Here is a 23,096-nt window from a genome sequence, read left to right as displayed (position 1 = left end):
CCTGAGTTAAGAGGAAAGCAAAACAGACCTCTGCCTCTATTTTTCTTAAGCTGAGTCCACTTCACGTATTTCTGTTACCTGCCTGGCTGCTGCAGGAAATTGACTTGAGACCCCTTATCTAACTCAACCATGAATCCTAAGTGGAGGAAGCTAGGACCCCAAAAGGTTACGAAACTTGCCCAGGATTACATGGGGGCTGACTTGAACTCAGGTTTCCTAAATCAATGCTTTTTCCCGCCGCGCTGTCTTCTCAACTGAATAAAGAACCAAGAAACGTTATCATGTCACTAGAAACTATGGATTCCTGCAAATCTACCAGAATTGCCTAAATTTTTCAAGGTCATCTCTGTATACCTGCCAAATGCTAAGACACATCCAAGCAATGCTTGATGTAGTGAAGGAACAAACAAATGAATGAATCAGTTTTAACCTGGGGGCTGGGGAAAAGTTTAACCTGGGGAAAAGTAGGATTCATTTATTTATTTTAGTGTTTATTTATTTTTGAAAGAGAGAGAGAGAGAGAGAGAGAGAGCGGGGGAGGGGCAGCAAAGGGGGGTGGGACACAGAATCTGAAGCAGGCTCCAGGCTCTGGGCTGTCAGCACACAGCCCAATGCCGGCCTCGAAATCATGAACTGTGAGATCATGACCTGAGCCAAAGTTGGACACTCAACCGACTGAGCCACCCAGGTGCCCCGTAAGTAGGGTTCACAACTTTCACAACTACCGAGGGTATAATTTTAATTCTGACGCCTCATTTCTGTTTTCTTTTTCTTTTTTTTTAAAAGAAGATAGAAGTTTATTGAACAATACTACGAGGGAAGGTCAAAGGAGAGCTGTCTGCCATGAGGCACTGGTAAGGGACCAAGTCATAGGGTGGAGTGAGAAAGTATAGGGACATATGGAATTTTCCGTTGTTTTATGACTGTGCCTGGGTTGCTAGGGTGAGGGTGATCTGGCTGGTTCCCCCTGGGCCTTCGAATTCTCCCCAAGGAATACCCTCAGCCGGAGGTCCTCAGTTCCCCAAGGAGAACCACTGAGGGAAAACCCTGAGAAATTCCTGGCGAATCCGGGGGAGTCCCTGGCTGACAGAGGTTCCCCCATGAGGGCCACCAAATGTGGGGCGACCGGATCGGGTGGAGGCCAGCGGGACAGGCTGTGAAAGGATTCACCCGAGGCAGAACAAAGGAGGTAGAAGTTTATTGGATGCACTGCAAGGGAGCAGCGGGCAGGACAGCAAAGGAAAAACTGTGTGCCCGCTCATTTTTATTTTCAATAGAATCAGTTCCACTGTATGAAACATACAACTCGAGCCCACCACGTGAGGTTGGTGCACCGCAAACTGAGTAGGGATTAGCCACCCGTCTTCTGCAGGGCACAAATGAGTTTCATTATCTTCATATGCTCATTTGATTTTAAACTCTGCAGGCTCCTTTAAATTCCCCACAGCTTGAGTTTCAAGGCTTCAAAACTCATGATTTGTGCTGATTCCAAGAGATAAGAAGCAGGTGACCTGAGCCGCTGGTGCTGGGAAGTGCCGCAGAGGTTGCGTTCCTTCTGGCCACTGACGCTAACCAGGCTGGACGTGAGCCCTGACTCTGTTCTGAAAATCCATTCCTCTCCATCTCCAGCTGAGTATTGCCTCTCTGTGGGAAATTATTCTCCATTCTGACAGTAGCAATGTTGTGCCCTAGAGTAATAAATGAGAGCCACTTGACCTTTTTAGGAAAGTCATTATCGTTATGATAGCATAATTTTGAAAAGCATTTCCCCCTTAATATTTATATCATCCCAACCCTGAGGACATTAACTGCCACTTCTAGTGGCCCCTGTATCTGTTTTTTTCTATTTTAGCAACAGGTGACCTGTTTTCAGCTAGATACACAGCCATAGAGTAAATACCACGTTTCCCAACCAACTACGCTTGTAGACAGAAAGAGCCATGTGTCTAAGTTCTAGCCAGGGGCACGTAAGTAGAAGTATCATGTATAATGTCTAGAAAGATCAGGCTGCCTAGAGTGTGGGCATGATGGCTGGATATCCAACAGCCATTTCAGACCATGAGGCAGAAGCCACATGGAAGATGGCAGAGCAAGAGGATAGAAGGAGCTTGACTTCCTAATGATGATGGAATTTCCTGTGATTTTTCAGCTGAGTCTAATGCTAATTAAAGCAACTAAAAGTTTGTCAAGAAGACTGAAAACCAGTTTGCTAAGTAGGAGTTAATTATATTTAATTAAAAATAGATGCTTGAAGTTACTTTTCACCATGTCCATCGAGACACTCACTTCTGCATTATGGGTAAGTGAAAACGGTGTTTCCCTTCTTTCTACATAAAAATAAATGAATGCTTAAAGACTTCTGTAGCAATTTTTATGTTTTATTATTTTTGAGGTATCATTGACATATAACATATGAGTTTCAGGCATACAACATAATGATTCGTTATTTGTATATAGTGCAAAATGATCACCATAGTAATTCTGGCTACCATCTGTCACCACACATAACAACATTTTTTTCTGGTGATGAGAACTTTCAAGATTTACTCTCTCGGCGACTTTCGAATATGCACTACAGTATTATTAAGTGTAATCACCATGCTGTATATTACGTCCTCATGACTTACTATTTTACAACTGGAAGTTTGTACCTTTTGACCTTCTTTATCCATTTCCACCCCCCCCTCAACTCCCCACTCTGGCAACCAGCAATCTGTGTTCTATATCCATGAGCTCACAGGGTGTTTTTGTTTTTGTTTCTGATTTGTTTTAGAATCTACCTATAAGGGAAATCGCATAGCGTTTGTCTTTCTCTGACTTACTTCACTTAGCATAATGCCCTCAAATCCACCTATGTTGTTACAAATGGCAAGGTTTCCTTTTTTATGACTGGATAATATTTCAAGTGTGTGTGTGTGTGTGTGTGTGTGTGCATGTATGTGTGCGTGCACCTGTCTGTGTGTACCACATTTTCTTAGCCATTCATCCATCAGTGGATACACTTAGGTTGTTTCCATATCTTGGCTATTGTGAATAATGCTGTAGTGAACATGGAGGTGCAGGTATCTTTGGGGGAGAGTCTTTTTGTTTTCTTTGGATAATAGAAATGGAATTGCTGGATCATATGGTCAGTTCTATTTTGAATTTTTGGAGGGCCCTTTACACTGTTTTCCCTAGTTTACATTCTCACCAACAGTGCACAAGAGTTCCCTTTTCTCCACATCCTTGCCAATACTTGGTGTATTGCTTGTCTTTCTGATAATTCTGACAAGTGTGAGGGGATTACTTTGTGGTTTGGACTTGTATTTCCCTGATGATTAATATTGAGGACCTTTTCATGTATCTGTTGATCATTTGTATACCTTAGCCGGAAAATATCTATTCAGATCCTTTGCCCATTTTTTAATTGGATTGTTTGGGGGTTCTTTACTGTTGAGTTGTAGGAGTTCTTTATGTTCTTTATATATTTTTGATATTAACCCTTTCTCAGATATGTGATTTGCAAATATTTTCCCAGTTTTCCCTTTGTAAGCTCCAAGGGTACCTCATAGTGTTTTCATACTATTTCTCATGTTTAGAATTATTTCCTTAGTATCTGTCTTTGCTGTTGACAAAAGCGGTGAAAGCAGGCATTTCTGTCTTGTCACTGCCGCTTCCTCAATATCTGGTCTAGCTCCTAACACTTAATGGAACTTAATAAATATTCATGGATGAACGAGCTTTTGTTATCACGCTATCTGGACAGAATGTTTTTCACTTAAGAAAAATGTATGAACCCCCACAATCTCAATGTTGAGCAGAATCAAAATAAAATGTTTTAGAGTTGCATTAGCAATTGAGAAAGATTGGTCTTCTATCAGGACCCGTGGGAAGATTTCCAGGTACATCCTTGAAAAGGGCCTCAGGACAGAAAATGACGGGCAGTCAGGCAGAGAGGAGGCCGGGCTCTGTGGTCAGTCAAGTCACAAACAAGTAAGGAGCAGAGGTAGTGTTCCTCCATGTGCACGCCCTCCACCCTCTGACCCCCTGCCTCACCCCGGCCTTGCCTCAGGGTTGCCGCTGCAGGGCCACACTGGAACATCAAACAGGGGATTTTGTTTGCTGACTTGGCTTCATAACAGGGCCTCTCCCTGACCTTTTCCTTGCGTGTAATAAAGGGGAAGGACGCATTTAAAGTGGAATTGCACAAGCTTCCCGTATGTATTATTACGCTTTCAAAGGAACACCTCAGCTGAGCACCGCTGCCTGGAATAGATTGAGGGCATCTGCCCCAGCCGCACCCTTGGCACTTTTGCCCCAGTGCCTCAGCCTTTCCTATGGGAGTGAGAGCTGGCCCAGCCCAGCCCCCGGGAGCCCCTGCCACAGCAAGAGATGTGCTGGTACTGGACTCTGTGTTGCCAGGTGCCTGGAAGGATCCAGAGACCCCTCAGGTTTGACAGCCAATGGTGAGCTGTTTTTAGGATGTGCAGAGAATGAAGGAAGAAGGACCCAGCCACACAGCTGGGCTTCGTGGCCCCCCAGGACACCTTTCAGGATAGTAGAGCCCCTCAAGTATCTCAACACCCATTTCCAGAGTCGTTCTCTGGAATTATCAGACTGGAGTTTCTCCGCTGTTATGTTGACTCAGCTTTTCTCTATCTCCACTTGCACCACCTCTGTCCCTGCTGACCAATTCTCTGTACCACCCTTTTCTCTTCATCAGGCTTCTGCTGCCTTTACCCTGTGGCCCCTCTTTAGCACCATCGTACTATCACTTTCCCTGTCCAGACCTCACAGACTCCCCAACGGTGGCATCTGATGCATTCACCCTGTCGCCGTGACCAAGTTCTCACGTCAGACCTCAGCCATTGGCCAGCCATTGGGAAGTTGCCGTCAGGTTAGAGGCCAATTCCCAGCTCAACCCATTGTAACTGAAGCCACACACGCAGAGTGACATGGTAGAAACCATTCACCCACTGGACATGGGCACCTTGCATATGACAGGGCTCCGTGCTGGCACGGAGAACACAGCAGTGAAACAAAACAACACAAGCTTCAGGCTTCGTGAACGGTGCTTTCAATTGGAGGTTAGGAGGACTGACAAGAGACGAACTAGAAAGGGAATCATAGGATAGACATGGGTTGATGTGACGGACAGAAACAGAGCAGAAGTGCATAGGGAGTGCTGGAACAATATCGGAGTGGCTGTGCATTTCAAACAAGGCGCCAGAGCAGGTCCATAAGAGAGAGTGAGGTGTGTGTCATTAAGGACACAGAGAAGGTGAGAAGGCCACGAAGGAAGTCTCACAGGGCTCTCGCGTGGTAAGAATGATGAGGTTGCTGGAGACACGGTCATGTCACTTGGTATTGGCTTTGTCAGCACTGAGAATCACAGGGAGTCCTGATCTCTGTGTCTCGGAGAGGAGAGGAAGATGCCTCCATAAGGTACGTAGTGCAGCATCTGATGCTCCAAAAAGTCCAAGAAGGACCGGACCCCAAAGGGCATTTACAGAGGGAACCAGAGGACAGGCACCGCATTCTGGCTGCGCCTGTCCCTGCTGTCCCAGAGCCTTTCCACAGGAGCAAGGATGCCATGGACTTCCAAGTCAGAACTATCTGGTTCAGTGGGCCTTAACCTGAAGGGGTGCGGGAATCACCCGGAGGCCTTGTTAAACTCAGGTTGCGGGGGCCCATCCTCAGCAGTTCTGAGTCAGTAGGGCTGAGTGGGCTCCAATGACAGATGTTTCTAACTCTTTCCCAGCTGCTGCTGCTGCTGCTGGTCCAGGTATGACTCTTGGAGAAGCACTGCTCTCATTTACACTCTCATCCCTCCCAGTCCCTCAGAGTCTGCCCTCACCTTTCTTCCTGTCTGAGATGGCTGGCTTCCTCTTCTGTGTCTCCCTCAAATCCAGCTTGGAGCCACTTCCTCCAGGAAACTCTCCAAGGAAAAATCCTTCTTGCCTTCCTCTGCCTGTTTCCATGCCATGTCATATCTGTACTCATCTATCTGCTTTCTGGATTGTAAGGGCTTGAGGGCAGTTCCTCCAGTTCCTAGTATCTAGTAAATGTTAAGTGAAACTGTGTGAGACCCCTGGTTTTCCCCCTTGGCATCTGCGAAAGGAAGGCCGTGCTGGGAATGAGTTCCAGCTTGCTGCTCCCTGGGCTTCCCTCACCATCAAGACCCCATCTCCTCTGAGCTCCCGAGCTCCCCTGAACTCCCTAGTTCCAGTAGATCCAGACGCGCTGTTGTAACATCTAGCCACCCTGGAAGTTGAAGTTCTTTCTCTCACAAAACAATATGCAGTTAGAAGTTGTAAGAGGGCTCTTTGACTAAGAGACTCCAATAAGCAAAATCAAGTACCAGAATGGCCAAGTGTGCGTGGGGAAGCTGGAGAGTCAGGAGATTGAGTGATTCCACCCTGCCTCTGCACAAGCTGAGTGGCCGTGGGCAAGCCACTGGCCCCTTCATGTGTCAAATGAGGGAACTGGACTAGATGATTTCTAAGGTCCTTCTCAGCTCTCAAATTCCAAGATTAGAGAACTGAGTTCATGTAGATGCTAAGCAAAGATACCCAGACTTCCAGCATGAGAGTGCCAGCTCTGGAGGAAAATCTGTTTTTCCTGTAAGCTCTTTCCTAGTTTTCGCTCTGCCTGTGGAGTCATAGGCAACTCCCTAAAGATTCCAGGGGAGCTGTGGATGGAAATGCAGCTGTGCAAGGAAAATGCAGAACTAAATTGTAACACAGAGGAAGGTGCATAGACACCTTACAAGATAACTACAAGAATTAAGAGAAAATGATATAAACAGCAAGCACCTAGCACAGAGGCTAGCCCAGCACGTATGTTCAGCAAGTGTTAGTTAGTTCTTCAGTCCACGTCTGCTGCCAGGCTGGCCCTTAAAGGAGGAAAGCATTGTGTACTCTGAACCCCAGAGTCCTTCTTATCAGCTTCTGGTCACTCCCGCTGGCCTTGCTTGGTCACTTATTCATTCAACCTGTGTTTATTGAGCTTCCACCGAGTGCCAGATAGGGTGTGAAGGATCAGCACAGGTAGTTACAACACCATCCCTATTCTCGAGGAGCAGGCGCTGTGCTTTAGTTAGGGATATGGACAAGTCAGCAACTATGATGTGATGGGACACATCTATCAGGGATAAGCTTTGGGTCTGAGAAGGTAAGAGAGATCAGAGGAGAATTCCTGGGCAGGTGACATCCAAATTGATTCTGGAAAGGTGAGAGACGATTGACTAGACTAGGTGGTGGCAGGGTAGAGGATTCTGGGGAGAGGGAGAAATGAGTCTGGACAGGTGATCAGGATCACATCACCAAAGGTCTGTGTCCTACAATACAGAGCTGAGTCTTTAACTTAGGAATAATACACTGCAGGATTTCAAGTAAAAAAATAACTAATTAACTTAATTGAATAAATTGACAGTTCTGATTTTAGCCCCCATGTTTCTTCCTCAGCAGAAGGTCCAGCCACTTCTTTCTTTTGCCTGTGTCATTTGCTCTAGGCCAGCAATCCTCTCTGCCACTGTTGCACTCTGTGTCCAGCCCCAGACCCATGTGGGTCCACCCAGGTCAAGGACTGAAGGAATCCCAGAAGCTTCAGGCCCTCTGCTCCATCATGGGCCTTCAGGAACCAGGGGGAAGCAGAAAGCAGAAGAATGTTCCAATGGGTTAGGAGAGTTTTCCTCATTTAATATTTAGATTTTAAATTGAGTAACTTTTCAAGTATTTACTTGTGAAGAGCTTGTCTTCAGATTCAAGGGCAGCCAATATAAACCTGGATCTTCAGTGAGCAGTGAAATCTAAAGAGTCTGACCTCTCCACTCCCTCAGAAGTGGGGTCACCAGATAATGTCATTCCTGGCTGAGAAACCCCTGTGGCTTCCCATCTCGCTTGGAAGGAAGTCCAAAGTCCTGCACAGGCTGCCCTGCCTCCAAAATCAGTCTCCTCTGGGTCTTGCCATCTCCAACCACACCTGCCTATGGCTGGTGTGTTCTCCGTGGCTGCTGCCTGAGATGCTGTCCCTTCTTGGCAGTCTCTTTTTTGTTCGAGGTCTCACACCTCTATTTCATCTACTCAGAGACTGTCTCTGGCCACCTGGTCTAGAGCAGCCTGGAAGAAGGGCCCTGAGATCGGGGCACAGGTCTGTCCTTGTCCCCTTACCTCGCTTCCTATGTTTCCCCCCAAGACCCTTCTATGAGCCACTGCTCAGGTCCCCAACACTCCTTCATCTCCCTCCACAACTTGGTTGCATTCCTCTGAAGTCTGCATGTGCCAAATGTTCTCCCAATGTTTGCTTTTCCCTCCCGTCTCTTCCTCAAGAAAAACAATCTTTCTCTGTGTCCTATCTCTTCAGGATCCAGAGTAAGGGGTAAGAAATGGGACTCTGGAGACATAAACACATGCAGCAAATCCTGAAGGACTGTGGTGAGCCAGGTACTGTCCTGGGCCCTGGTTTACTCCAGGGTTTGAATCCTAGCTTTTCAACTTACTCCCAGGGTGTCATGGTCCTAACCTCTTGGACCCTTAGGCTTCTCATCTTTAAAATGGGACTAGTAGGGGGCACCTGGGTGGCTCGGTCGGTAAACACCTGACTTCAGCTCAGGTCATGATCTCACGGTTCGTGAGTTTGAGTTTGAGCCTCGCATCAGGCTCTGTGCTGACAGCTCAGAGCCTGGAGCCTGCTTCAGATTCTGTGTCTCCCTCTTTCTCTGCTCCTCCCCCACTCACTCTGTCTCTCTCAAAAATAAATAAACATTAAAAAAAAATTTTAAATGGGGCTAGTAAAGTCTACTGTGATGGTTAATTTTATGTGTGAACTTGGCTGGGCTACAGTGCCCAGATATTTGGTCAAATATTTTTCTGAATGTTTCTGTGAGTGTGTTTTGCGATGAGATTAACATTTAAATTGGTAGACTTGAGTAAAGCAGATTGACCTCTGTAATGTGGGTGGGCCTCGTCCAGTCAGTTGAAGGTAGACAAAAAGACTGACCTCCCCTGTGCAAGAAGGAATCCTGCCAACAGACAGCCTGCAACATCAGCTCTTTCCCAGGTCTCCAGGCTGCCGGCCCACCCTGAAGAGTTTGGACTTGCCAGGCTTAATTACATGAGCAAATTCCTTAAAATCAGTCTCTCTGTGTATAGATGCATCCTACTGGTTTTGTTTCTCTGGAGAACCCCAAACTCATACATCTACCTTGCAGGATTTTGTCACATTCATCAGCCCTAATATTTGCTCCCACTTACTGAGTGCTTACCGCGTGCCACCCGCCTTGCTAAGGGTTGACCTTACGTGATCTCGTGTAATCCTCACCACAGCCTTATGAGCTGCCATCATTATTATCCTGTGTACAGCAAGGAAATGGACACTCAGATGGCAATCCGACAGTCAACAAAGGCTGGCACGAGGGGGGCTTGAGAGGGGAGCTCATAGAGGAGAGAGAGATGTGTGTGACCAATTACCTGGACTTTATACAGCCTCATTTCGAACCTGTCCACTTAAACATCTTTTCACTGATAAGCTCATACACTGAAACAAGCCGCCCACATGGCCTGCTTCCAGCCAAGCAGAAGGCGAGAGAGATGTAGCTCGCAGGGTGCTGTGGCTCACAGAGCGGCTGCCAGAGAAAGGCTGCCCAGCCGTCACCACAGGGTTTACCCTGTCTGCCCTGACTTTGATGTCGCTTCACTTGGCCTGCTCTGGGAAGCAAGAGCCCCCCACTGAGAGGCTGTAAGTCCTTCTGGAATGGTTCTCCCGGTTTGCCATGCTAGATGTTTCCCCAGAAAATTCCCTTTATCCATGGACAAACTTTTTTTTTTTATTTTTTAATTGGAAAGGGAAGGACAAATAAAGGTTTTCAAAAAAATGAGAAAAGTCTTTCGAGGCAGATAAATGTGCACTTTTCTTCCACGCAAATTAGAATGGATTCTACAAAAGCATGTTCCATTTACTATACTCCTTTTAGCATTTTGTTAGGAGCTTTGCCTGCCCGTGTTTTCTTTTTTCATGTTCCCATAATGCTGTGAAATGGATATTGCTTGACAGATGATGGCATAGTGGCTCGAGGGACACAGGGACTTGCCCACATTCACATAGTCACACAGTTACTTCAGCTTTGCTCTGGTGAAGGAGCCTCACCACGGGTGATGACCTGGCAGCTATGGGGAGACCTGGTGATTCTGATAATCCTTGGCTTCTGCTGGGAAGAATGCCTAAGGGGAATGCCTGAGAATAATGGGATCTGTTTGCTTTCTTTTTTTTTTTTAATTTCTTAAGTTTATTTATTTTGAGAGAGAAAGCGCATGAGACGTGTAGGGGCAGAGAGAGGAGGGAGAGAGAGAATCCCAAGCAGGTTCCACACTGGCAGCACAGAGCCCAACGCGGGGCTCGAACTCACCAACCGTGAGATCATGATGACCTGAGCCAAAATCACGAGTCAGACGCTCAACTGACTGAGCCACCCAGCACACGCACTTACTCTAGGTATCAACGTATTCTAAATGCTAGACATAAGACATAGTTCTTGTCTGGCCAAACACTGGGTTGACATTGTGCAGATGGTAAAACATCATAAATGCCAAATTCAGCAAAAATTTCCCTGATGGATCTTTCTCTTTGTCCTAAAAACTGAGAACACTGGTTTTTGCTAAGAAGTGTCCTTATTACTACAGTGTTCTTTCTGTTTGGCTGACGTTTGTTTTCTTATTCTTGTTAATCCTTTCCAAAATCCATGCCTTCTCAAACCAGTTAGACCACGAATTCCTTGAAACCAGAGGTTACGCACTTACAAGCAGCTCAATAAATATGCTCTGACTTCCTACAAATCATTTATGACACCCAGTAATTTCCCTATAGAATCAAAATTGTGTACTTTCGCAAGCCATCAATTTTATTTTTAAGCAGTAAAGTTCATGCTCTCACTTCTCCTATCATGTTTTTTCTCCTGGATCTAAATCACACTGTGAATCCATGTGTGTACCCTGATAATGTATGATATAACTCGCAGTGCAGCTCTTTAAGCCTCCTTTTCCTGCAAACCTAGGGAAATCAGAAATGTTTGCCAGGGACACATTAGCTTTAAGAACTTGCTTCCGAACTGTATTTGCATATTCATGCCCCCTCGGTCTCCGTGCCTCTCTCTCCTCTCTCCTGGCTTCTCTTGCATTCCCACAGATCGCAGTGTGATTTTTGCCAAATTCATACAGTAACTTCTGGGCTGTGAGCAAAGGCTAGGGGACTATGAGAAAGGTCATTGCTCCCTGCCTATTGTTCCTTGGCGTTCCCAGGCCCCGGCCATGTTCTTGTTTAAACACAAGACTTGTTAAATACTTCCTAAAACTAGGAGTTTGGGGAAGGAGAAGGAAAAGGCATAGGAACTAAACCAGCTGCCAGTCTGGTGACCCTAGTACAGAACCTACACAGGGCCAGGCATGAAGGAGGGGACAAGGCAGGGGTGCAATGTAAGTGAAAATGCCCCTTTATTCTCTGGGCTATGGGAACCCATGCCCGTCCTTCCTCACCTGGGCAGCCCTCCAGCCTTGTTTGACCTTGGAGCTGTACCTGCAGGGCGAAAGAGAAGCCATGTGTTTCCCTAAGCAGTTCTTGGTAGTCTGCCAGGAGGCCCGGCGCTCTGCTGGCATCGCTGGCGATTCGGACAGGCTCCTCACTGCTTGCTTTCCGGTTAAGGCTGGCCTGGCCCCAGAAGGAGGCCATGAGAGAAGTTCCTTGGAGGGGACCTCTGGAGGCAGGTGTGGGTGGGGGGCCCTTCTCCTCTTTCCTGAGATGGCACTGGCGAGGCGTGTAACCACCCCACCACCCCACCATCCAATCGCGTTTCTCAAATCTTGAGTGGGTCACACTCTCAAGAAAGGATGGCTCCGCCCCCCCTTACCCCCCAAGGCTGGCACAACAGACAGACAGATCACCTGCACGAATATCTCTCTCCACCTAGCCTGGCACCTGGTTTAAACTTCACACCACTATGTTCTTTCCGGCAGGTCCAGAAAACCCTGTGAGGATGAACAAGTGTCACTTGAGAGTGCACGATGCAAGCAGTGCACGGATTGATCGCTAAGACTGTCCAGTGTGCGGATGCCTCCCAGAAAATAGCAGGGCTTTGAGAAGCAGGAAGGAACTCAGCAGGGGTAAGTCTGAATGCACAGGCGAGTCAGAAAAATTCGCAGCACCGGCTTCTCAATAGACATGGGTGCCAATAAAATAGGGGAGGAAAAGGTTGTGAGGCAGGACAAAGCTGGCCCTTAGCCCAAGGGCCAAGCTGGCCCTCAGCAGGGCCTGAGGGCTCTGGCTGAAGAAGGGTCCATGCCCCATTTGCAGGGGAAGTCATTGACCACTCCCAGCCCTTGCTGCGGGCCTGAGAATGGGGGCCCCACTGGCCAGGTTTTGGTGTTTTTGTTTTTGTGTTTTAGGAGAAGGGAGAAACCACAACCAGCTTGTTTTTACATATTGGCAACTAATTTAGTATTTAGAAACACTGCATAGTCCCGCCCAGTATACACTAATTAAAACATTTGTGTGCCTCGTTTGGCTTCTAGGAAACAGTGAAGGAGGAGACCACCCAGGGTCATACTGCCTCTAGGGGCAGCCGAGACCCTGTTCCTTCCAGCTCTAATGCAGAACGTAAAATGATGTAACAGGAGGCCCTTAACAATTGATCAAACCCATTTAAGCCAAGAGCCAAGTGTAATTCTGTCCACCTCTTTACACCTCAGATCCATATCTTGACCCTGGGAAAAAAATAGTTCAATCCATTCTTTTTCTTTTTCTTCCTCTTCGAAGCTAAAAAAAACCCAAAAAACAAAAAAACAAAAAGCTAACATGTAAAGCTTCACCAGGATTATTTCTTTGGCGAGGTGGCACTTACTTCTAGAGGAGACCTTTGTCTCCTAGTCATTAGTCAGCAGTGTTCAGGTGAATCCCCAAGCCAGCAACATTTAGAACTTGGACAAAAAGCCGTGAAGCCCTGAATGACCTTGGGCAAGGTTCTTGGTCTATCTAATTCCCTTCTTTTGCTCACTAAGAGAACCTATTGTTATGGGGGAAAACACAAAACCAAGAATAACTAATCATCTTCCAGACACGTGTGCCTCAGTTTGTTCCTCCATAAAACTAGTGGAACAGGTCCAAGGCCTTTGGAGGCCAAGGGTCTCTAATAGCCCTCTACCTAGAACACTTCCCCCTGTGAACTCAGGAATGCCCTCCAGCAAGAGTGTGAAATGCATGACGTTTCAATTCTTTGAGCTTCTTCCCACTCCCCCTACTTCAGGTTACCTGGTGCCCTGGCTGAAGTCTAGATGCCCCAGGGACACTTAAATGAATAAAAAGCCTGGTTGTTTCACCTAGTGATGTAGCAAGATATACAAATACCAACACCAAAAGATCGAGACTACAATGTGCATATGAATATCCTTTGGACCCAAAAGCACATGAAGAACTTGTGCTCCCTGTTTTAAAGGTTCAGAATGTCCTCATCACTCATTTTAGAAATCACATTCAGGATTTTCATGCTGAATGCCATTAAGTGGGTAGTGTTTGGAACTATCTGCTCATCCTAACTTGGAAGCAAGTTTATTTACTCAGCATAAAAGGAAGTATTTGAACTCACAGAGTGTGATTCTCTGCAACTTTTAAAAGTAGCAAGACTGGACAGGCAACTTTTAGGACAGTAAGACATATTTCTCTGTTCTGAATACCACCTTGCTACCTTAACTAGGCAATTGTAGCTGGGCAGACGTTCAATGTGAAAAAGGACATGAGTTTTAGTAAATACAGGTAATATACTTAGATGATACTAATGGGCTCTGATTTCTAGGATTCCATTCTTTTGCCTTCTTCATTCAGTTAGTTTTGAACCATTCTCTTGTGAAACTAAACGTTTGAACCATTCTTTTGTGAAACTAAACGTGTGAACAACGTTTTTGAGACTATCACATTATCACCTAGGTGAATAGAATGACCTTCCCATCCCACCATTAATACTCACCGAAGACCTTATTTGAACCCAGCTGGCCTTTTCAAATGACAGATTTGTGTAAAAATTAGGCTAGGAGCAAAATGGATCTGAAGTTGCCATAGTGCACGGGATATGGTTTATATTCCCTTCTCCCCTCCTCCACGTATAGCTCAGTATCCCTCATAAAGGAGGCATCAGAAAAATTATGGAATATGCAGAAGAACTGAACCAGAGAAAAGGCCAGCAACTGATGAAGTAGATGGTGTGTGAGAATGAGAAGGGAACAGAAGGCAGGCTGAGCCCCAGCTGTCCCAGCTCTGGGCAGAGGGCACCTCACCAGGCTTCAGTGGTGCTGGAGATCCTCTCTCAGATACTTTCTCCAGGGCACAGTTTCACCCCGGTCCCAGCTCAGCTCTCCCGCTTCTGTGCTAAGAAGCCAACCTATTCTCCTCAGGCCCCTCCTGGCTTCTTTCTCTCCCCCACGTGATCATTTTGCTCCCCTCCTCTAGATTCTCGCCTAATGCTTACAGCCTTGCTTAATCATTTAGTAGCTGCCAGTAAGGAAGGACACGGCACAGGGAATTTCATTGAAGCTGTGTTCTTCTAAGCCATTGAGTGGAAACAAGCATCACACTCTGCCCCAGACAGTGTTTTGTTGATGCTACACTTGGTTCAAAGCCTCCCATGACTTCCTAGGATGTTTCTTTTTCTATTCTTAGGCATAACTCGCCATTCTTCTACCTTTACGCAGCTTGTGTTTCCCCTGGCCCTTCTCTTTTGCCCTGGCCTCTAGACCAGGAGTGGAGTGATTAGAATGTGCTCGTGTAACTTTTACCCCTCATTGTGGTTCCTGGAGCTGGAGCCTCTCCAGTACGACTCCCTGCTTCTGCAGGGTTTTTCTCTTGCTGGAGTCCTCCTCGCCCTCTGGTCTTATCCACAATGGGCAGCTCCTGGGAAGGACACGTCCATCATCTCATCTGCTTTGTTTTTCTTCCTCTTTCGGGAAGTTGAACAGCGTGGCTGGCTGGAACGGACAACCTTGCACTGAAAGCACCTAAGTGAAGGGGTGCCTGGGTGGCTCAGTCAGTTGAGCGTCTGACTTCGGCTCGGGTCATGATCTCACGGCTCGTGAGTTCAAGCCCCATGTCAGGCTCTGTGCTGACAGCTTGGAGCCTGGGGCCTGCTTTGGATTCTGTGTCACCCTCTCTCTCTGCCCCTAACCTACTTGCATTACATCTCTCTCGAAAGTAAATAAACATTAAAAAAAAAAAAAAAAAAAAAAAAGCACGTAAGGGACTCCAAGGTGTTTTTCCTTCTCAGAAATGTCACAGTTACCCCTCTTTCTGGATTTCATTCTATTGTTACATATAATTCTGCCATGTTGCTGCTCTGTTCTTTTCTAGGTGGGGGAGGTATTGCAATACAAGTACTCGTTACTCTACATGTAGGTCATCTGCCAAGGTTTAGCTCTCTGTTGCAACCAGATTCTGCTTGAAGGTTGGCCATTCACCTGATAGGTGGTGGTAACTGAATTTCTTCTGCATAACAGGGCTTGTTGGCATCAAAAGGGCAAGGGAGAAACAAGAAATTGACTTCAGAACCCCAGTTTGAGGATGTACCAAGAAATTAATTTTGGAGAGAATTGCGATTGAAGTTAATCATTCTTTGGTTTGGTGAATATCTATTGGGTCCCTACTACATGCAAAACGCTGGGTTTACAAGCAATGAATAAAACTAGAAAGCAGTTAAACCACAATAACAGATGATTTGTTAACAGCTCTAAGACATAGAGATCCAAGAACTCTTTGAGGAAGAAATGAAAATTACCCAGAAATAGTAATTTTACATATTAGCTCCTACCTTTTCCTTAAAAAAACTGAAAGTCCTGAAATAGAACTCTTTTATCAAAGAAGCCTGATAGAAGCATCCTTAAAGAAGAAGCAATGCCTGCCTGGGGTAAGATTACAGAGGAGGAAGAATAGGGAAGTGTGACTTCTTTTCCTTGTGGCCCTTGGACACTAAGGGATTTTTTTTCAGGGACTGAGCAACTTAATCAAGGGAAATAAACACGAGTGGAATTCCAAAACCTAATTTTTGAATCCAAGAACTATAAAACTGACAAAGACCCTGACACAGACAAGATACCCAGTGTTAACTGAATTCTATTGAAAATTATATTATCACAGAGACACATTAGCTTAAATCGAGGGGCTAGAAAAAAAAAATTAATGAGAAAATAAACAATGAAAAAATCATTTAAGATTTAAAAGAGTTATTTGTAAACTTGTTTACAAAGAAATTAGTGTAAAAACCAAAAATAAAATCAAAGTGAGCTCAGCTCTTCTGGCCCATGGAGAGTTTGGAATCCTAGGAACATCTCTGGTGACCTTGAAAAGGAGTTGCATGTGAATTGGGGACAGAATGTCAAAACTTTGATCAAAGGTTCCGTCACTTATTGAAAAGGACTCCACCCAATAGAGGAATCTTCTCTATAGCATTTCCAGCTAAATGCTTTCTTTTTCAAAGAACATCTCATACAATTTCGATGGAGTATTATTTCAAACCTCAAGTTTATTCTAATTAACAGCTTTTCTGAGAAGATATAAACTCCAGACATTTAGAAAAACTTGATTTACCACATTTTAAAGGACACTGAAAGTTGATAGTACAGTTTGCAAAAGACAAATTCCTGACTCTTTTCTATTTTGTTTAATTCTACCTCCTGGAATGTTCTCAGTTCTCTCAAGAGATTGTAGAATTCACTCTCAGAATGAAAACAATTTAAATTCATTTAAAAATAATTTAATAAACACAACTAGACAACACATAGCCCTTGGAGTGGAAAGAAGGACTGAAGTTTTTAACAAATCTAACAATAAACATTAAGGGCTTGAAATAACAGAACATTAAGCAGCTTTTTCTGGGGACTGTTGTGTCTCTCCCCCCTCCCCCCCCCCCCCCCACTCGACCTTGTGGCTGATCAGTGGGAGGTTTCTGCCTTAGGCTTCAACACCGCCCTTACTCTGCATATGCGGTTTGTGTTCATAGTACATTTTCACAGAAACATAGAACATGTGTCCTGGTAAACTAACAGCTCTGACACTCCAACATGCTTAGAAATTTTAGAAAATGAAAAGAAGCTGCTATGGACTGAATGTGCTGCCCCACCCCCACACACCCAATTCTAATCCCACCCAGCTTGGTAGCATTTGGAGGCAGGGTTTGGGGGAGGAAATTAGAGGCTATCATGATAGGATTAATGCTCTTCTAAAAAGAGACAGGAACCTCCCCTCCCCCTCCACGAAAGGGGCCATGTGAGGTCTCAAAGAGGACCATCTGCAAATCAGGAAGTGGGCTCTCATCAGAAACCAAATCTGGGGGTGCCTGGGTGGCTCACTGAGGTTAATCATCCAACTTTTGATTTCGGCTCAGGTCATGAGAACAAGCCCCTGTGTGGAGCCCCCATGTTGAGCCCCTGCTTTGGGTCAAGCCCCTCTCTTTCTTTCTCTCTTACTCTATGCTGCTCCCCCACTTGTGAGTGTGTGTGTGTTGCCACCTTGATCTAGATTTCTCAGCCTCCAGAACAATGAGTAACAAGTGTCTGTTGTCTAAGCCACCCAATCTATGGTATTTTGTTATAGTAGCCACTGCTGATGGAGACAACAAGCCTTCACAAGTCAGCTAGTTTACTGACTTGGCTTACAACCTGTGGAGATCAAATGATAATCTTTATATGTGGTAAGCATACTGTATTTGTTGATGTCACCCAAAGAGATCACTACCATGATTTTCCAATCTTGATTGAGCCCCTACTCTATGCTAGACAATGATCAAATTTCAACTCCACGAAAGCTCTCAATATTTAGACTCCCAGAGTCTCTAAGAAGAAAACAGTAGCTTGGAATTCTACACATGGAAGATCAGCAGGTTTTCAACAGCTATAACTTTCCCATGTTGTCTGGACCTTCTTGCGGCTACTACTGTTTGGTAGTAAGGGTGAAATCTGGGTACTCCAAGTGCTAATATTTTATTTCTTTTTAATTAAGAGGAAGTAGAAACATAAATAGCAACTAAGGTAGCATTTACTGAAGGCTCAAAGGAAGATATTACTAAAGAAAGATATTTGATACAGGAATTTGGAGGGGAAAATAAACTTAAGTGCAAGAAGGAGAAAGCCAACACAGGAATAGCCACTGGAACAGTCCAGGTAAGAGCTTGAACCTGACTGGCCACGGTGAGGATGAGAGCAAAGAAGAAAGAAGAGACATTAACTTGGAAGAGGGCTATTTTTAAGGAACCACCTGTCTTAGTGAGGGATTGGACGCTGAGCAATCAAACCAGATTGGGGTTTTGAATCTAAGTGACTGAAAATGTTTGTATGAATAAAGTATGGCAAACACAGGAAAGACACATTAGTAGAGGGGGAGGGGGTCGATGTGGAAGTGGTTGATTATGATCTTTTTATCTGTTGAGTTTGAGGTGGCCGTTGTATTTATAGTATGGCAAAGGGCAGGCCCTGGCGAGAGCTGCCTTCCTTGCAGTGGTATTCCTTGGTGCACTATTGGCTTTTACGCTGGGCCTCAGGCTGACCAGATCCAGATGTGAAGTTAACTCTTAGCAAGCTGAGTGACTGACCGTTAGTAGGTAGCTAGCTCTAAGCACAAAACACAACAGAGTAAGATGGAGAAACTTTAAAATGAAGGGGGCCTCACCAGAATGTTTAAGCTGTGCTTTGTGATAAAATGTGGCAACATCTACTTAGACAATAGACCAATCATATGGCCATCCTTCCATTCACTCGTGAAGTGATCAGGTGTCCCTTGTTGAGTCTTAATGGGAGGACCAGGAGTCACTAACCAATCCCCAAATAGAGAAGCAGTCATCAGGGACTGGGTCTCTGCAGCCTGGTAAAGAGCAGCTGAGTTTTGGAGTAGGAACTACAACCCCGTCACCAGAAAACAAGCATCTTGTTAGAAAGATGTGTATGTTTGCATATTCAGATTGCTTCTATCAATATGTTTATCTCAATGAGGCTTTGTTTCAAAATAGTATAGATATGCCTTAATCAAGCAAAGTAAAAGAAACTCAACTTTAAACACTGGTAAACCAACATTCTAAGACACTGTTTCTATTTTGACTACATTAACAAAATGCATATTTCTTTTAAAAAAATATTTTGAAAAGCATTCCAAACACAGAGAAAGATATAGAGGATAAAATAACAAATATTTATGTATGTACCACCTGGATACAAGAAACGTCATATTTGCCTCATTTTTTTGGAAAGGAAATGAAATCTTACAGAATTTGATGTTCCTGTCTACCTTTTCAGCATCCATCACCTTCCCTAGTTTGTCAGTCGTTATTACCATTCTGAAATTGGTATGTTCTTCCTGTGAGTCTTTTTATGCATTTGCTACATGCATATGTCCCAATATCATGTAATATTATTTTATATGTTCATAACTGTACAGGAATGGCATCACATAGTATTTTCTTATTCTGTCATATTTTTATATATCACACTGTATTTATCCAATTTGCCATTTAAGGACATTTAGGTTGTTTCCAGTTTTTCCTGGAATGAACATCCTTGTACATGTGTACCTGAATGTGACCACTTCTCTAGAGGATCTTAGTAGATGGGGAATTACTGAACTTCAGGAATTGTACATCTTTGCCTTCGCTAGAGATGGCCAAGTTGTTCCTCTACATGATTGCTCGAAGTACATTCCTCTCAATACTGTATGAGCATTCCTAATATTCCACACTAGCTAAACATTTTAATTTTTGCCAACCTAGTGGCTGTTTTAATTTTCATCCCCTGAAAAACAGTGAAGCTTTTTTTCAAACTATCCAAGCTGTCCTAAGTCAGCTAGAAGTTTGTTGGCCTCTCATCCACCAATTAAGACAAAGTGTTCCAGATGGGGAGTAAGAGTCAGAGAAAATTGTGCTGGGGGAACACGTGTAGACTCAGATAAACCCAGTCCTGCCATTCACTACTGTGAGGCTCTCCAAGGCTCAGTTTCTTCACAGAGTTGCTCCAGGATTGAAAGTAACAACTATTTCTCTTACGCTGCCTGGTACACACAGGTATTTAGCAAATTCATGATTGTATCAAAATAGTTGAGTAGCCACTACATTCCAGGCATTGCTGCAGAGTCCCGGGCACACAGCAGTGAGCATTAGATCAAGCTCTACCTGTCATGAAGCTCACGTTCTCAGACAAATAATGAACAAAGAATCTACTATGTGGAATGTCCGATGATAAATGCAGCTGAGAAAATTAATGCAAGGAAAAGGGAATAAAAATGGAAGAGGGGCCCCTAGAATCAATGCTGCTTCATCCTCTTGCTCATTTCCAGGCTGCCCTGGGATCTACTGAATCAGTGGAGTTTTAACTCTCTTGAACTGTGAAATGAGAAAATAATAATGGAATCGTGTGTAGTTTTATTTGCTTATTTGCTAAAACTGAAGTTTACATCGTCGTTCCAAACTTTGATTTGTTTAGAACTTTAACTTGAAAGCAAAGAGAAAAAACAAGAGTGCTTACTGATTTGACATTAACAAAATCGTTGAAAGTTGTCCAAAATTATACAGATTTTAGTGGCATGAAAAAGGGCTTCAATGAAAAAAAGTGTGTGTATATATATATATATATATGTAACAAAAATATGTAAAGTACAAAAGGCAATGGGTGGAGACTCTCTGGAGGCCTGGAATGTAGGTTAGCCTCTATTGCTCCATAGCCATGGAATCATACCTCTCTGTGCTGCTCAGTGTCCTTGTCATAAAATGATGCTAAGAGGCCATCAATCCTACAGTTATTTTGCCCCCTGACACTACTACTTTTTCATTTGTTTTTGAGAACTGAGACATTTACTTCTGTTCTGATTCTTTTTTTTTTTTTTAAACTGATGTTGGACTGTAACAATTTCCCTTTTTAGATATGGAAGTCTTCTTTGAAAGAAGTGTGGTTCCTGCTTCTGCTCAGGACAGGGAATGAGTTGGAAAATCTTAACTTAAGGAGCACCCAGGACTTTGAAGAAGCTTTGAATAATTTCTTTGTTGTCATTGCTTCATGCTTCACTTCTTTGGGTGATGCTCTGAAAGCGCATTGGTCAATATTCGGGTAAATATGTTAAAATGATTGATAACATGATATTGGAAAATCACCAAATTATTTCAAAGGTAAATGGAATGTTAGAGTTCCATGCCAAGAGTTTTACTTAAACATACTTTTTTATCCTGTCTGATGCTTTTGATATAATTAACCTGTTATTGTTATAAAAACAAAGTTACATTTTTTCCAAACACCTTCATGTTCATTTCAACTTTTCGAAAGGAAAGAGGTAAGTCTTAGAAAACCATCTTTTAAAAATAATGTTGCTTTAAAATCGTTTCACTTTGTCTAGTCCTTCAATGTCATCTTTTGTTTCACAGTAAAGAAAAAACTCCTCTTTATTAAAAAAAGATTTTTTACTAGATGGCTTCAGTTTTTGTTTGTGATATTCTCGTAAGCACAATCAGATGGCAAAGTACGCTGGCACATTGTCCTGTATTTATTTGACTCCCTCTCCAATGTCAAACCCTAAGAGAAAATAGTCCAGAATTCTGCAAATAAGTTTCTTTTCTGAGACTGTGCAGAGAAATGATCTCAGAGATAGTACTGTTACCCAGTGAATGAAGACGGAAATCCCAAAAATTAATTCCAGCACTTGCAAAAAAATCAGGAGCATTTACTTTTACAGCTTCTTCTTGGTGTTGTCTATACAAACAGTAGTTGTGACAGAGCTTGAAGCCTCCCCAGAGCCCTCAGAAAAGAGCTGACCAGCTAGAACATGAACTTAGAACGACTCTGGTGATCACCTATGCATGTTTCAACCTTCACTTTCTACCATGAACTGATATTTGCTTACTACAATCTGTGACATCTATGTAAATATTGATGGCACCAACTTGTTTGTATTAAAACTCCCCCTTTATCACTTACTGGTGTCAATGTCATTGAAGCTCTCCTCCTACTTCTGCCACAGCCCTGTTCATCAGGTGTCAGCCTCCAAGTTACCCCTCTCTAATCCATCCTATAATCTGCAGCAAGATTCACTTTCCCTGAACTCCCTTTCATCATACGTCTCCCTTGCCCATAACTTTGAAAGCTCTCAAAAGCTCCTATGATAATATCCACACACTGATGTCAGTGTCCTCCATGATCTGATATCACCTCCAAAGCTCCCACCCTCACCTCCCTCGTGCCCCACCCATTGTCCTTTGTCCTGTTGGTCTTCCTGGAGGGGACACTGTGTATCTCTTACCCACTTTTCAAGGTCCACCCTAAGGCAGTCTTTCAAATCCTATCACCTTCATCAACGATTCTAGCTTATGATTTCACCTCATCTCTGAATACATAGACTACCCACTTACTCGGGCCTGAATTTTCCATTCACACTGAAAACTGATATATGCAAGTAAGAGTTTCATTGTTAGTACTTCAAACATGGAATCATAGAGACGGAATGAACTTTAGATTATCCTCCAATTCAGCATCTCCTGAAGCACAGAAAATTCTCCTAGACATGTTCCCCTCTGGGTGAACACTGACAGGGTGCTATAACTTAAAATGTGTCTGTTTCACCTTTGAATTGTTCTTATTATTAGAGGCATCTGCTCTTTAAGGAAGAACCCCACTCATTCCATTCCAACCAGGTGAGAATCTAATGCTCCCAGAAAAGAAAAAAAAAAAAAAAATAGGGGAGGAGGAGAGAATCCTCTTGTTCTCCCACCTGAGCGAGATTTCCCTTAGTCCAATTGAAATCCCTTGTGCCTTTTTTCTTACAGAACTACTCTCCTGGGTGGCTCAGTTGGTTGGGTGAGGGACTCTTGATTTTGGCTCAGGTCATGATCTGGAGGTTTGTGGGTTCAAGCCCCACATCAGGCTCTCCATGCTGACGGCGGGGAGCCTGCTGGGGATTCTCTCCCTCTCTCTCTGCCCCTCCCCCGCTCTGTCTCACCTCTCTCTCTCTCTCAAAATAAATAAACTTTAAAAAAAGCAGCTCACTTTTAAAAATAAAATTAAAAAGAAAAAATAAAAAAGAACTAGTCTAAGCAGGGCCTGCAGATCTGCAGTGTCAGCATCACC

At 44.2% G+C, this 23,096-nt stretch overlaps 1 long non-coding RNA gene across 2 annotated transcripts; it reads left to right on the top strand.

Annotated features, from left to right (window-relative positions):
- Positions 1 to 1,950: 1,950 nt before the first annotated feature.
- LOC131511546 (uncharacterized) lies at positions 1,951 to 21,444 on the top strand. Of its 2 annotated transcripts, none has more exons than XR_009261569.1 (3): positions 1,951 to 2,299; positions 11,985 to 12,131; positions 20,905 to 21,444. It is a non-coding gene; the product is annotated as an uncharacterized LOC131511546 (long non-coding RNA). The 2 variants fall into 2 exon arrangements; XR_009261570.1 differs by lacking the exon at positions 20,905 to 21,444 and adding an exon at positions 14,965 to 15,216.
- Positions 21,445 to 23,096: the final 1,652 nt, after the last annotated feature.

This window comes from Neofelis nebulosa, chromosome 1 (assembly GCF_028018385.1).
Source record: "Neofelis nebulosa isolate mNeoNeb1 chromosome 1, mNeoNeb1.pri, whole genome shotgun sequence".
NCBI lineage: Eukaryota > Metazoa > Chordata > Mammalia > Carnivora > Felidae > Neofelis > Neofelis nebulosa.
This window is presented reverse-complemented; position numbering and strand designations above follow the sequence as displayed.